Source organism: Trachurus japonicus, chromosome 13, assembly GCF_045865225.1.
Source record: "Trachurus japonicus isolate A0001 chromosome 13, Traja_1.0".
Taxonomy (NCBI): domain Eukaryota; kingdom Metazoa; phylum Chordata; class Actinopteri; order Carangiformes; family Carangidae; genus Trachurus; species Trachurus japonicus.
This window is the reverse complement of record NC_140919.1, coordinates 18,678,913-18,694,716: the sequence shown is the minus strand read 5'-3', so window position 1 is coordinate 18,694,716 and position 15,804 is coordinate 18,678,913. Positions and strand designations below refer to the sequence as shown.

The window sequence follows — 15,804 nt, the reverse complement described above, 5'->3', positions numbered from 1 at the left end:
CAGGGAAAGAGTGAGAGAGAGAGGGGGAGAGAAAGAGAGAGAGAGAGAGGTAAGCCCTCCAGCTAAAGGAGGAGACTTCCAACATCCTCACCACCACCGCTCTGTGTGTGTGTGTGTGTGTGTGTGTGTGTGTGTACAGTATGTGTGTGCCAAGAGAAGATGAGGATGGAGACACCTACTCTCTCCACTAGCAGGCCAAGTCCTGTTGCTGTGTGGATGCTGCTGATAATGGCTGAAGCCAAGTGAAATAATATGTCAATAGACATTAGAGCACTACTACACTTGGCTGTTTACTGGTATGAGCAGAGAATGAGTGGTTATTTATACTGGGGTGCTATGGGATTAAAATAATGGGGTTAGCCAGTAATGATGTAAACTTTTTGGATTACAGCCTCATTTCCTGATCCCCTCACAATCCCAATACCCTGAACCAAGACAATTGCAATTTCTACACTCAAACTACTGATCAGCACTTTCTCTTCACTTTTCTCTCCTATTCTCGCTAATTCTAATTAATAAGCCGCATGAAACGTCAACTTACCACAGAGTATGATCATGAAAAAGACCATTAGAATGATGCAATTAGCCAGAGGACTCCGATGAGAGATACATGCAATCAAAGTGTGAAAAGAGGCAGGGAGGCGATGTAGCAGTGGGCTGGGGAAGGAGAAAAAAGCAGATGCTGCAAAAAAAAAAAAAAAAAAAATCATCTTCAAAGAGAGGGACGGGGTTGAAAACCCAGGAGAGGGAGCTGCGGGAGCACTTGTCTTCTTAGGCATAAATGTGACAGAGCTCCTCCTGGACCAGGGAAGACATGGAGAACCAATGAGCAGCAGGGGAGAGTCTCTCTTTCTTCATTTATCTCTTTCTCTTTTTTGTAACTTCCTCTTTTACTTGTCTTAAAATGTGCAAGTGGAGGAAAAGCAAAAGCGTCTGTTGTAATTAAAGTGACAGTGACCTGTCACTGCAGAACCAGGATGCTTCTGCGTACAGACAACAACTCATGTTTGAATACAGTGTGACAACTTTAGCTGACTAAACTTTGTTGACTTGACTCCAAAGCTGTTTATTTTGAGAAATATAGTTAACACAGCCATTATACCGTATCTGACATTAGTTTCCCCAGTGAGACACTAGATTTCAATCCACAGCTGTCAGGTCTGATAAATATGAGTTATGTGCCCCGCAGTAACAACACTGTGATGTGTGCATTAACAATTGGATGCAACTATGCTCTATGTGCTGTACATACTGTGTGAAATCCTGTCTCGAAAGGCGTTCTTCATGTGGACTTCAGCACCAAGGACAGAGACTTTTTTTTCTCCTCAGAAAAAAAAAACAGCTTTGACTTTACATACGGTATTCTGTAGTGCACTGTACTACTGCATATTGCTCCCAAATGAGTCAGCATATGATTTAAAGCACATTTTTTGCTAAGTGAAGTAAATTGACACAACTTTTAACTGCCATTTATTAAGCATTTTTGAAGTGAGCAGTGCTCATTAGTCCCCCATTGTGCATTTGCCATTAAAACACATTATTAGGTGGACTGATAATTCAGCTAATAACTCAACTCTACTTTCATTTTTCAGCTCCAGCTGGACTATGCATGAACTTTGTATTTTGTCACATCAAATTCAGAAAAATAATGACACTGCATTGCATGAGCTTGCATGAACTTAAATACAAAATGTTTACATTAAAGCAGAAGTAAGCGATATATTTGTGTTAATATGAGTCTTAAATAGTTATATCTTCCGACAGCAATCACTTACATCGAGTGTTTGGACCGAAACACGGGTCTGTCAGTCACTCTGCTCTGCTCTGAGCCGAGGAGAAAACTTTTCTCGTATCCTACAGTTTTTATCCAATGAGGAGAGAGAACGGCATGCAGGGCTGTGTGTGCAGCCAAGGGATGCGCGTGAATGTGGTGACGTAGGGACGAGGACTGTTATGGTGCGTTCAAGGCAACTCGTAACTCGTGTTTTTCCGACCTGTGAAGTCGTACCAGTTCGATCTGGTACGAGTTCACGGGTCGGAAGTTAGGAGTGGCCGTTATAGTGCACTTTCACAGGTAAAACAGGTCGGAAAAACACGAGTGGGTTGCCTGGAACGCTACAAAGTCGTAAGTTGTGACTTGAAGCTGTAATTTACGGTTTCAAAAGCCGGCCTGGAATGCAGCATTACCCAAAACGACCGGATCGCTTACTTCTGCTTTAATGGAAACCACATCAATTTATGCACTACATTTATACTATGAGGTGTGGTCAAACTGTTATGCAGACAATTGTACATAATGTATAGTCTGTTTGTCATTTTGTCTTTAGAGATGCACATAAGTTGTCTAGACACATAATGCCACAAAATTATTTGGATATAATTGGTGTCAAACACTGGAAAGTGATATTCATATAGATCATTGCATCCACTTTAATGTGTTTGCATAATATTTAAGCATGATTGCAGAACACAAGATTGCAGGGACAGGAAAAGAGGATTGCCAACTGAAGATGCAACTGCTTGACGTTTGCAGACAATGAAAGTGGCTCTTGTGACTCATTAATTCACTTGCTTACGTATGAACCTGGCAGAGAACATGTTTACATGCACGCTACTATTCCCTTAATATTTCACTCTCAAGTATAATATTCATGAGCTGCTGCACGTAAATGTCACATCCCATTTTCAGTAACCAGGATAAGCTATAAATATCCCAACAATGTGAGGCATCTTAAAGGTTGTTTTTATCACTAACTAATACTGAATCTTAACTTCTGTACATGCCTGTGTGTTTTTTTTCTCTATGGATATAAATGTTGTTTGAGATTGTTTGTGATGATGTTTATCCCTTGGAGGATGTGGGCTGAAACTTATAAAAGCAGTGTGACTTCCAGGCTAGCTGTCGTCCTCTTCAGTTCCTGTTCAAATAGCCACCGCCTGATGAGTCACCTTGACAAATGTTGTGTTTGTTGCTCTCAACTGCCATACTGCAATTTTTAAAAGTGACTTTAAAGGGGGCTCATCTGTGTCTGTGAAGTGTGTATGTATGCCCATCTGCCTCTGTACTGGTATTTTATTCTTGAAGTGCCCACTAATGCCTAGGTTCAATTTTAAGATTGGACATGTGATCGCCTTTACCTCTTTAATGAGACAATAAAACATTTTTTTGTACAGAAAGGAATGCTCAAAGAGGCATTCTTAGTAAACTGATTTGTGTTCATTGAAGTGCTGTGTACAGTATGTGCATATTTACTCAAATATTACTTCCTAAGGCACTATTCCCTAGTCTGGATTCTTGCCCAGACTGGCCACAAACAGCCTATAAACATCTTATTTCAAATAAAACCTTCACTTGGATATGAGTCAATATTCGCTATACCGTGTGAAGGTAAACAGACTCACTATTTTCTTAGAGTCTCAGAATAATGTGACCTGCAAATACTTAAGTGATGTAACTGCAATCAGTGACAGAGATGAGATTGTTGAATGGTCACCCAGGAACAGGACTGTAGATACACTGACATTTAGAATAGCTTGGGGCAACTGCAGATCATATTTTTTTTTACTGTACAACAGGTGGATGAGCAAGGTTATTTGCCCAATGTCTTGTCTGTCTGCTCAGATATCAAACTGGTCTGACTGGTAAAAGTTTCATGATATCAAAAGTCCCACAACTAAACTGTTTGAGTCTGGAGTTTGTTTTCAGTGAAAACTTAAAAAAAGACAACATTTTGGGTCAACGTAGGTCCACCATAGAAATGTTGGGTAATCTATAGACATGGTGGGTAATATAAAGAAAAAATAAAAATCCTACCCCAATACCCACTTGTCAACAAAAAATGTAATAAAAAATACAAAGAGGTAGACATATTCGGTGTGATTTAAACAACAATGTTTAAAACCATGACAGGAACGCCAGGGCCAGCCAATCAGAGGCAGCGTCAGTTCAACTACATGTAGTTTAAGTCTCCCCTACACTTAAGATAGTGGCAAGGTTTCTTGCACACTGTCAATCCCTTGTTTTTTACATCTTTGTCAGTATAAAATGTTAATGGAAAATGATGACAAAGGAACATTTCAAACCAAGACTACTAGAGGCCACTGATGAGCACCCACATAGAAAATATACAAGAAAAAATTCAAGTTATTTAAAATAAGCCTTCGACCTTCATAAAGAACTGGAAATAATACAGTTCAACTATAAATGTGCCTGAAGCAGACAGGACTCTGTGGCAAAGAGGACACTGTGTACGGCAAATGCTGGCTGTCAAAGGAAACTCACATGACATCTGGGCTTGTGTTTCCCAGATGGCATGTGGGAGGTTCTAAGGTCTGACGAGCATGACAAGTTGTGCTTATGGCTATCTATCTATCTATCTATCTATCTATCTATCTATCTATCTATCTATCTATCTATCTATCTATCTATCTATCTATCTATCTATCTATCTATCTATCTATCTATCTATCTATCTATCTACTGTATCTCTTTTGTGTAATGAGAAAATATGAAATATTCAATAGACCGATGCAATAGAATCTTTTGAGTACAAAAGAGCAGGGACTGTTTTTGAGTGTGAGGATGTGTTGTCTATGAATTCCCATGATATTTCCACATGCAGTCAAAGAAGAACAGCAGAATGAATATGAAATTGTGTTTATAGACTTTCTTCCAAGATACAGTCTAATCCTTCCCAAGGACAGGTCCTGTTACCAGACATTACAGTAAAACAGAGAGGAAAGGAGTCCACAATGTACTTTGATGGTGTCAGAAGTGAAAAGGAAAAAAATAATAATACAAGTCTTAAGTGCATTTTTGTGATCATTTTAGTTGTCAAAAAAGGGTGGAATAATATAATTCTCTTTTTTGTCTTGGAATCGAATTTATGTAAGGTGAAGGTGATACGATACACCTTTTGGACATTTTAAAACATTTATTTATCGTCTTATTTATTCTGGAATTTCTGAAAAAGCTGAGTTTAGCACTTTCAGCATGTGCTTTGCATGCCCTTGACATCTGTGTAAAGATTTTTATGGAACTAAAAGCTAGTGCAGTTGAAAAATCAAACAAGTCAAAAAAGAAAGAAAGAAAAAAAAGCTGCAGATCCCTTTAAATCCGACCCTGCACTGTAAAAAATGACTGTGAAATTTACATAAAAACTATGTAAAATCACTACAGAAAAGTATTGTAAACCCCAAAACATTTACTTTTTGTTTAAATCACAGCGAACATTTGTAAACTATTAAAACAGAATGTTTTGTTATATTTACAACAACAACATGTGATTTTAATCAAATTTATTTGTGAAAACTACAAATATTGGTAACAAAAACTGAGAAATACTGTGATACTCATGACAAAACAATTTTGTTAATTTGACATGCAAATATTGTAAAAACTATAGTTTTAGTCAGTTGTTTTGAAAAATACATAAAAAATATGTACGTCACTTTACAAGTTTATGCTGTACTTTTACATGATTGATGAAATAATGCAAATATAGGTAATATTTTCACCAAAAAAAATCATTGTGAATCTGAGAGGTAGACTAAAAAGTAATTCATAGCCTTATTTGAAAAGATCTGGCGACCACTGCTTTCCTTCCTGGAAAAGGACCTCCTGAATCCTCTCAGCGCTTGGGGGTGGGATTGGCTGAGGGGGTGGTGAGGGTGGCAGTGAGTCGTGCACTCTAGTTCAGGGTATCAGTTTGCTGGGTTTTTTTATTTTTCCTTATTTTATTCAAGGGGGTCATGTTTTGAATATATTTAACTGTACATTGTTCTGTATTGGACCTCTTTTTTTTTGAAAATTTATTTGAAAAAAATTGAAACATTCAGGGCCAATTATGTCACAATAATAAAAAAGTATATAGTCTTAATAAAATCTCTGAAAATCACAAAAGTGATTATTTGAGTTAGACATATTCAAATAAATGCTTTAAAATTCTACTGATAATTTGGTCTTATATTACTTCTATTATTTAGCCTATTTTCACAAAAGAAATTAGTATTTGACAAACAAATTATAATTTTAAGATACCCTTAATATTTTCAGTGAATACCAGTCAGAATATTTGAGTATGGAGCAATTATATCAATCGATTTCAAGAACTTTAATTAGGCTACTCTGACTCTAACCTCATCTCTAGCAACAACTTCAGAAAATGAGTAGTATTTACGCAGAACGTCATGACGTGCCGCCATTCGCGCGCAAAGAGAGTGGACTCATGGGATATCTAACGGTACCCTGCTTCTTTTGAAAAACACGAGGCAAATCAACGGCCGACACCACAGTGAAAACCACTTGGAGGACTCCATAAGCTGGTAAGTAGAGCGTTAATATTTTATTTAATATTGACCCTGTCTTCCTACATACAACTTTATATGGTGTATTTTTAATACTGTCACCAGCTGCACCAAGCTGTTGTAGGCTACGTTAGCTAACTTAGTTTACAGCTTTCCACAAAACTGCTCAGCTAACACACGGTTCATTCAGCTAAGGCACCGTTAGCTAATGCCACCTAAAATGGACGCAAAATGGTTAATTTATTCATCAATAAGCACTCCACAACATGCTCAGACATGACGAGGCTTTTCATCGCGCATGCTGAGCATAGGGAGGGAGGGGGGGCGGGGGGGGCTTTGTTTCTGTGGCTGCTGGTTGAACGTTACTTGGACGAGGGCTGCATCCGTGGTTACAAACGTGAGTGATTTCTGTAAGTTACGGCGCGCGTGATGTAAAGTGGCCGGGCTCTCATAGTGACGCCGTAGCTGCGCATTCACAGCTGCAGGGGACGACGTGCTAACAGCTAACAGCTGCTACATCAGCTGATTGAGCCTCTTGCAGCCGCGGATCGGCTCACGTTAACGTGGACTCGGTGCGCTCCTCTCGCTCAGCTGGTGAAGCAGCGGTCTGATGAGCATGATGTCCGTAACGTGCCCCGTTATGCGCGACTAAGTTGTGACGTTGTCAGGTGATGAAAAAGACACCTGATCACATGTTTATGGAGTATAAAAACTGATTTAAAAAAAAATAATAAACGATGCTTAGCCTGGCAGTGGGGCAAGTAAGACCTGGCCAGGCTCATAATACACTGGGGGAAGCCCTGTAAGCAGAGAATTTATGGCATAGCAGTGCACATCCTATTAAAAAATATATGGAACAGTCTTGCATCTTATTCATCTCATTACAACTCTTTTTTGAGTGTTGAATGACAATAGATTAGACCACTTTTTTTCTCTTTTCTCATCTCTCTTTCAGGTTAGCGCAGAATTTCTGAGGATCACCACACTGAATCTTGAGCTATAATTCATGGCAATGTTGGACTTCAATACACCTGAACTGCTGAAGGATGGTGCCGCAGGAGAGAGACGTCTGACCCAAATGAGTGTTCTACTTCAGGTATTAAAATGTATTCTCGACCTATTCAATTTCTGCATTAACTGCTTTAATCATAACTTCACCTGTCTCATTCACATTTCTCTCCTTTAAGTTAATTACATACAATACATCTGTATTGGCTTCCTCCTCCTAATGTAAATTCAGTTGAAATGTTTGACATGTTAGTACTGTAAAAGCAAAACTCTTAAACGCTTAAATAAATCTTTCAGCAACTAATCAATTGTAATACTCTGCAGAGTGGAATCCCCATTCAACGGACGCGGGAGGTTGTCATCTGATTTCTGATCAACCATCTGGAAGAAGATGCCAGTGCCTTGTTCAAGGACATTGAGGTTAGTATAATACTGTATTTAAAGGGATATTTTGGATCTTTTTACATGAAGCTGTATGACATCCTTATTAGTAGTTACGTGCATCAACAGTGACTTTCCCCCGACTGCGTCCTGTGAGCAGAGTTCCGGCCTGGTTTTGGTGTGGACGAATGTAGTCCGGCTAGTTGGCTGGGGCCACTAAAATAAAGCGTTTTGCTTCTCAAAGCAATATGCATTCAAAAGAGTGATACATTTGCATCACAAAACCGTTATCCACGAAAAAGTCTAACCTCGCAATTGCTAGGCGCTACTCCCTCCGTATCACTGCGTGCTGCCGCCTGTAGACAGCTGTGCACGTTTCCATCACTTGTTTAACGGTGCTTAGATAGTTAGAGGCAGAGAGAGAGAGGAGGGACAGGGAAGTGACAAGCTGAAGTTGGACAGTAATGCAGCACAGTCCGTGATGGAAGATCAGCCCGACAAATGTACACAGAATATCAGACAATCAGCGATTGAGGATGATTTGTTTTTCTTGCCGTTATAAAACATATAGCAAGCCTACACACCAGCCACGTCCACTGTACTCTGGCTCAGCTGACCGGTGTTCAGATGGCAGTTAGAACTAGCAGAGGCTCCTCTGACAGCTGCAGGTGAGCCGCAGGTGAGCTACAGGTCAGCTGGCTGGAGAATGTAGCGCCATTCTATTTTTTTTTCAGCAGCAATGTCCTTGCAGGTGATGCGCTATGTCTGTCTGAGTACGTTTGTCAGTCTGATCTTCCACCATGCACTGTGCTGCATTACTGATCACCCATCACCCTGTCCTCTCTGCTCCAACTCCATCTGACGAAGTTCAGCATCATATTCAGATTCATTAAGGTATCCCTTTGGCTCTGTGCTAAAACAAGGGATGGCTTCATCACTTATGTTTACGTTAACTATCCGAGCAGTAAACTCTGTGAAACAGGTGATGGAAACGTGCACAGCTGTCTACAGGCGGCAGCACGCAGTGATACGGAGGGAGTAGCGCCTAGCAATTGTGAGGTTAGACTTTTTCGTGGATAACGGTTTTGTGATGCAAATGTATCACTCTTTTGAATGCATATTGCTTTGAGAAGCAAAACGCTTTATTTTAGTGGCCCCAGCCAACTAGCCGGACTACATTCGTCCACACCAAAACCAGGCCGGAACTCTGCTCACAGGACGCAGTCGGGGGAAAGTCACTGTTGATGCACGTAACTATAAAGATGTCATACAGCTTCATGTAAAAAGTATCCTAAATATCCCTTTAACAGTGTTAGTTTTAAAGTTACCACAATACTTGTTCAGGTTGTCCTCTTTATGTCCTGTTACACTCTAGGTGCGGTGGTAGTATTTGTCTTGTAACATGCAGGTTGAAAGTGAGCTCCTAACGGTTATCTTAACAATGTCTGCAGGATGCTGCTGATGGATCTGTCGGTGTTCAAGAGGAATTTGTAAATGAGGTGATGAAGATTAACCTGCTGTGGAACCAAGATGGGTCAGTGGATGTCAGGATTGTGTTTGAGGGCAGTCACAGACTGCGCTCACCCTGATGTACTATTGTCTTAATGCTTACATAAGAGTTAGTGAATAGTGATAGTGAAATTGCACTTGGTATTGTTTACTGTTGTGGAACTTTAATGTTAAGTGTCACTGTTCTTGGTGCATTTTAGATGGATGCAAAATGTCATTGTTCTTGGTGTATTTCAGCTATATGCAGTTAAATCTGGCCTGATGCTCTCATAACATGGACTTTTTCACATACTCATTGGTAAGAATAATCATGGTTGAGTTATTCTAGATAAAATGCCAACAATTTTATCATGTCACCCATGTTGAGAGTTCTGCTAAAATGTGTGTGTGTGTGTGTGGGGGGGGGGGTTCTTTCTTGAAAACTGGTCACCATTGGTTTAAGTGATTTGGGAGAAGCCGCAATACTGTTTTCCTGCTTACTAATGAGCAGAGTTCAATTCAGCTTGCTGTTCTATAGCATGGACATTTTTTTTTCAACCTGGATTCAGTCATAGTTAAAAGAACCAGTTCATGTAGCTTCTTTATATGTTGACATTGAAAAAAAATTGTTTGAAACTATTGATGATGGCTGTTAAATAAATGTCCCAAAAGTTATATTTTCCTCTCTTGTCTTTTTTCAAGATGTAATTTACATGTTTTGGTGTAGGTGTAGTCATTTTGCAGGTTTATAAATAAATTATGTAAATTTTACATAATAACTTGATTATTAAAACATAAAGATACAGCATATTATGAATAGATTTTATGTATAATATACAGAACAGCTCCATTTAAAATGCAAAGTTTTACTGTTGTTCTACCAGTTTAAATTAGTTTTTTGTTTGATATTTTCCTGTTAATTTGATCATTTATTGATGCACAATAAGCAATTATTACATGTAAAAAATACAGGAAATGGTCTATTTATATACAACATCGTTATGCGAAATTAACAAATTATTTTTGTAGACGTAACAGTTTTTTAATGTGATTCAGATGTGATTTATTCACTGTAAATCAATTTACAGATTTCATCAGTAAAGTTATCTACTGTGCTGCCGTATTTTTTACAGGAATTCTCTGGTAACCCCAGCTGCCAGCGTTTTCCTGTAAAAACGACATTTTTTTTTTTACAGTGTGTATACCTTTGTGTGCATAGAGAGGGCATTTGTGCATCAGTCAAAGCTATTTCTAAATAAGCTGAGAAACTCATACGTGAATATTGATTTTATTATTTCTGTCTTTTTTTCCCCCTTCCCCTGCTGCCAATTACAGAGCGCTAGATAATTGCCTGTCGGTTGAAAGGCAGAGTGCATCTATTTTGGAGATACTTTAATATTGTTTGAGGAAAAAAGACAGTCCGGGGTACTCCCTTTGAGAGCTCCTTTGAAAAAGAAAGTCACTATAAGGACAGAGGAGTGGTTGGTCCCTCCAGAAGGAGAGTGATAAACAAGCTGGCAGAGTCATGCAGTTGGACAGTTTTTCCTCTCTAACATTGTTTCAGTTGTGTGAATAATGTATTTAGTGAGTAATAAACAGGAGAAAGAGACACACAGGATGCAGCAATCTAGTGTTTTAGATGCTCTTTGCAGCCATCAGAACACTCCATCTCCGGGTACCTCTCAATCCTGAATAGACCAGACACTCTCCCACTTCAATGACAGTGTGTTCAGGAGCTGAAAACCAGCACCTCAGCAGCACATACCAGATTCTTCTTCAAACGCTACACAAAATCAGAGGCAAATGCGTCGCACTACATGAAAATAAATACGCAGTGCTGTCAGCAAGTATTAGGACGATTATATGTTTTTCATTGTTCTGGCTCTATACTCCAGCACACTAGATTTGAAAGGAAACGACTACCTGTATGAGGTTAAAGTGCTGACTTTTTAGCTCTGAAGGTGTTCGAGAGTTTTCAGGTTCAGGAGCAGCATTTACCTTATAACACCCACACACACAAAACAGAGAGAGCGAGAGAAAGAATTGTCTTGAATGGCCTGAACTGACTGTCTATGCTATCTGAGTATCATACATTCAATTAGCATATTCTCATTACACATATATTTTTTGTGCTGTATTCATTAAATTAATTTGTTAAAAAAAATAAAAATTTCAACATTCTGTGTGTATGTGTGAGTGGGGGCATACCTCTTTGTTCCAGACCCTGCTTGCTGAGTCTGAGTGGCACTAAGGTCTGCCTCCACTCCAGTCAGTTGTGCCTCTTGAGGAGAACAGTTCAGTGCCTTTTGTCTGTGGCCAGTTCAGCTGGTTTTGCCTGCCCATTCTGGCACCATCTACTAGGTTCTTTGTTGGCTTCAGCAAAGAAAATTAATACAGAGTTTTAACATCAAAAAACACAAGTGATGTGTTCCCTGTACATGTCTTAATTAAAATTAGTCAGTTTTCCACCACAGAAAAACTTTTTGGGCTGTTTTTAACATTTCTGGCACATATTGTATTGGTGTATTGTCACCGAGAGTTAACCCGACTTATCTACTCCTATGACAAACCAGGATTTATTTGCAGATTTATTTTCCTCTTCTGTCTTATTCCTAATACACTTTTTAATATCCTAACCACTGTCTTGTTTGGTTTTGACTACTTTCATAAAAGTGCCATTTATCAGGCCTCAATGGCATCAGTGTGAGCTGCAGATGACAACTGCTGTCAGCATCTGACACGGCCATCACAGCCAGTGGGCCACGTGGGAGCGGCTTGAGATAACATAAAGCAAGATTGTTTGACGCGAGGAGAGCGACCAGTAGTTAGACACTCAATCAGTAGGGGACAGAAGGGCTTGCCAATCTCTAGGGGTCACAAAGCAGCCTCCATCTGTCACTCTGAAGCCCCCAGCTCTCCAATACTCCTCCACATGCAGACAGAGACACACTGGAAACCACTAAAGGCAGAGGTACCACACAGAGCCAACGTAGCAGGAGGAGAGCAACTGCTAATGAGGAGAGTTGAGGCTAGTCAGTCAATCATGGACCTTAAAAGACAGTCAAGAAGCCAAAAGGGGACAAGAAAAGCCAACATTATTAGTTTGACATCAAGCCAAATAGGGAATGGCTTCTTCAACCAGCTCAGTATTGTACTAATCAAAACCAGGAACACTTTGCAAAGGGAGCTACACCGTTGGATAGAGAATACAAGCAATTAAAGATAATGGACTACATTTATATAGTGCTTTTATACTGACATGCATACTACTGTAGGAATAAGAAGACCTCATGCAGAATACATCTATAGATATACACTTACCACTATTATTATCGTGAACTGAGGTGGCTAAATTGAGTCTTCTTTCATGCTGAGGTCTCCTTGCAGGTTTGATACATTTCTCAGCATATGGTATATAGACATTACCCTTGTTGTGGCAGCTTATACACTAATGCAGAGGGAATGGCCTGTCTTGCACAAGAAAGCAAAGTGTACATAATTTACTATGCTCAACTCAGCAAACTTATGAAATAATGATGTGGCGTCTGTTTACGCGAAGGGTCCGTTTTATTATTCTGGCACAAATAAGAGAGAAGAAAGCAATCGGCTCGTGTAAGTGGTACATTTAAACTATTTTGTTTGCTTGTCTGCTGTCACTCAAATGGGGGCTATTTAAGATAAAGGGGCTTTCAGAGAATTCCCTTGAGCTGAAGCTGCTGAGCATAAGGACTTGGAGTGGAAGCCTCAGACTGCACTGTTTACACAGAACACACAGCACATCAAATTAGAATGCGTTTAGAAGTTATTTAATGTGCATATTTACTCTCTGATATTTGCTCACAACAATATTTCCAGTCTATTCAAACACATCTGCAATTTGTATTGCTAAATCTGAATTGAATTGTCTCTGTACATACACGATTCGTTCTCATTTTCTCTCTCTATGTCTTTTTGTTTTTAGTTTCTCTCCTTGTTGGAAAAGCTAAATCAGTCTTTAAACCCAAACCACTGGAGTGTCACTTGTATAACTGTATCTGTTGCCACAGTTTTAATTATGGATATCTCAATGAAGCATATCCCAGACGCGCCCACGACAAACTACAACAGACAACACACGGGGCCAAAGAATGACAGGCGGCCAGGCTGGCTGTGCCGCCACGATGGCACAAGGGGCGTAATCTTGTTGTGGAAACGCTGATATGCCTTGAGACACCACATTAGGAGGCCATCCTCGCTTGTCATCAGAGCTTTAATTGCCACGGCCAGGTGCAAACAGTATGTAATCTTGTTTGTCAAGCGCAGAGTTTTATTTTCCAATTTTGTCCTTTTGACAAGCAATTTGGGAATAGAGAGGGATTTGGGAGAGCAGGCGGCCGTGAGCTGGTGGGGTGGAGTCGGATTTGGCGAAGTTGTGAGAGGAGAAAATAGGGGTGTCGAATGTGTATGTGTGTGTGTGCGCGTGTTGGAGAGTGTATAGAGGAGTGTGGTAGGTGTGTGCGTGTGCGCAGTTCCCTCATTACTCCTGTTCAACCTTGTCCCCAGTCCCTTTGTCCTGAGGAATGCCTGGCTCAGTGAGTGCAGAAAATTACCCTCCTGCTCTGTTCCTCAGCCTCATGAATATCACACACACACACCACACACGCACGCACACACACACAATACCCTAAGCTCATCGTTAAAATTCTAAGGGATGTGAAATGGGATCATCCGTTTCCAGTTTTTTCACAGCCACCCGCTCTATGCTTTGTCCCCAAACACACCGTTAACAATACACGAGGAGTTAAAACAAAAACTATCCAGCTGCATCAGGAGCACGGGCAAAACATTAACAGCTGGACCAAAATGAATGACTTGCGCTGCCGTCTCTCAAGTACTTGAGTTGAACCCTGTCATAGTGTCAGTGAGTGCCTGAGGAAACCTGTCTTTTATACAAGTTGCTCATTGTTTGCATATTTATTTATTTTTAATCCTGTGAGTCTTTGATTGTATGCCTGTGCCTGACGTAGCTGTGACTAACTAGACCAAGTGTATGCGTGAGTCAGCATGTGTGCATCTACATTTGTGTGTGAGCGCAGGTTGCCCTCAATCCAACCTCTACCTATTACATTTTTGTTAAAGGGAGAAGAGCTTGTTTGCCTGGGCTTTCAGTCACAGGTCCCTCCAGTGATGCTTCATACTGTCTCCCCAGGGAGCTCTCTGACCCACCAGCAATCTCTATTCATGTATTTGCCAAATAGTTTGAAATAAGGCAAGAGCCCTTAAGAGTGGATAAGGACCTTGGGATGAGGTTTGTTATGACAGGATCTACTAAGTGAGGAAGGTGCTTTTCTGCGTGAAGTACTCCACTGCGCTACCTCCGTCTTCATATTTAAATGTGGATTGCAGCCTTGGGCTGAGCATGTCAGGAAGGCAGAGGTCAGGTGCAATAAAAAAAAGCTTCTTTCAGAGACCATTCTGATGCAGTTTTACTCCATAAAAGATGAGGACCTGGTCTGTGCCAAAATGAGCGAGGGCGTGTGAAGGGGGGTTGGGGGGGTGGTGGTGGTTAGGGAAGAAAAGAGCAGCGCAGCACCTGCCACTGAGGTGTTTGTCTCCTGTATGTCCTCAGTGACAAAACTCAGCAGCTTTCTCATGTGAATCTTTCTCCGCAGCAGAGGGGAACGGAAATTAGTTTCTAAATTTCTCTGTTTGAAAGAAAAAGTGAACGGGACTAGGAAAAAAAAAGAGCTGGGATTTACGTAGATATATAATTGTGAGAGAGAATGCAAAAGTTCAAACACGCCCGCTCTGAATCCACAGGGGTGGCACATTAATGCCTGCTAAAGCAAAGTATATGTGTGTGTCTATGTGTGAGTCATCTTGTGTATAAGAATGAGAGAGAATAGAATAGAGAGAGAAAGAGGAGGAAATGCTGCCACATTCATTTGAAAAGTCTGAAATTCTGAAAACAGAATGAGTATAATGAGTTTTTTAATTAAGTCCCCCACTTTATCGTGTTTTACATAGCACAAGCCACCATTAATACCCCGGTAATTAATTGTTTTGGAAACTTTTCAGTCTGGCGATAAAGTTTTAATCAAGCAATGTGGTGTTCTTGCCAAGCCATGTCACCCAGATATTTAATTATTTATAGTTTGGTGATGTTTAATGCATTTTGGCAGTCAAGTAGCTGTGAGAGTAGGGCAGACGCCTGTCGTACTTGTAGCAGCCAGGACAGACATCATGCTATATTCCTGATGCATGGGAAGCTGAAGAATGCAGGGATGTCTCACCTAAGGGCAACACGCTACTTTCGCCTGACTGAATACCTGCTGAGACCCGCAATGAAGAGGGCGAGCGGAAGAGACCGATCAGGCAGCTGTAGATGATGCGAAAGGAAGGCTGTGATGCTGAGGATAAAATATATTTTCCATGTCAGAACAAACAAGAAAATGCATTTCTCATTCCTGGCATACTTCAGGTGCAATTCACAGTCAAGCGCTAAATCCAAAGTCAGTTTATATTAAAGGTGTGCTGCAACATTCAGACCTGCCACTCTGTCTTTGCCTAAGGTCCGGGTTACATCACTGTGTGTTCTGAATGAAACAGGTCTGGATAGTTTCAGCGACAGAAAGCAAATGA

General features: G+C 40.4%; 2 long non-coding RNA genes across 3 annotated transcripts in view; one reads left to right on the top strand and one right to left on the bottom strand.

Moving 5' to 3' along the window:
• Positions 1 to 15,543, bottom strand: part of LOC146975850 (uncharacterized) — a 32,379-nt gene extending 16,836 nt beyond the window's left edge. Inside the window, exons 1-3 of one of the 2 annotated variants that reach the window (XR_015037363.1) lie at positions 15,456 to 15,543; positions 14,756 to 14,867; positions 11,392 to 11,556 (exon numbers count right to left, since the gene is read on the bottom strand). This is a non-coding gene — a long non-coding RNA (uncharacterized LOC146975850). The remainder of the gene's footprint in view (positions 1 to 11,391; positions 11,557 to 14,755; positions 14,868 to 15,455) is intronic. The other variant, XR_015037364.1, reaches the window with a different exon arrangement.
• LOC146975851 (uncharacterized) lies at positions 7,251 to 9,181 on the top strand. The gene is made up of 3 exons (XR_015037380.1): positions 7,251 to 7,402; positions 7,639 to 7,734; positions 9,147 to 9,181. It is a non-coding gene; the product is annotated as an uncharacterized LOC146975851 (long non-coding RNA).
• Positions 15,544 to 15,804: the final 261 nt, after the last annotated feature.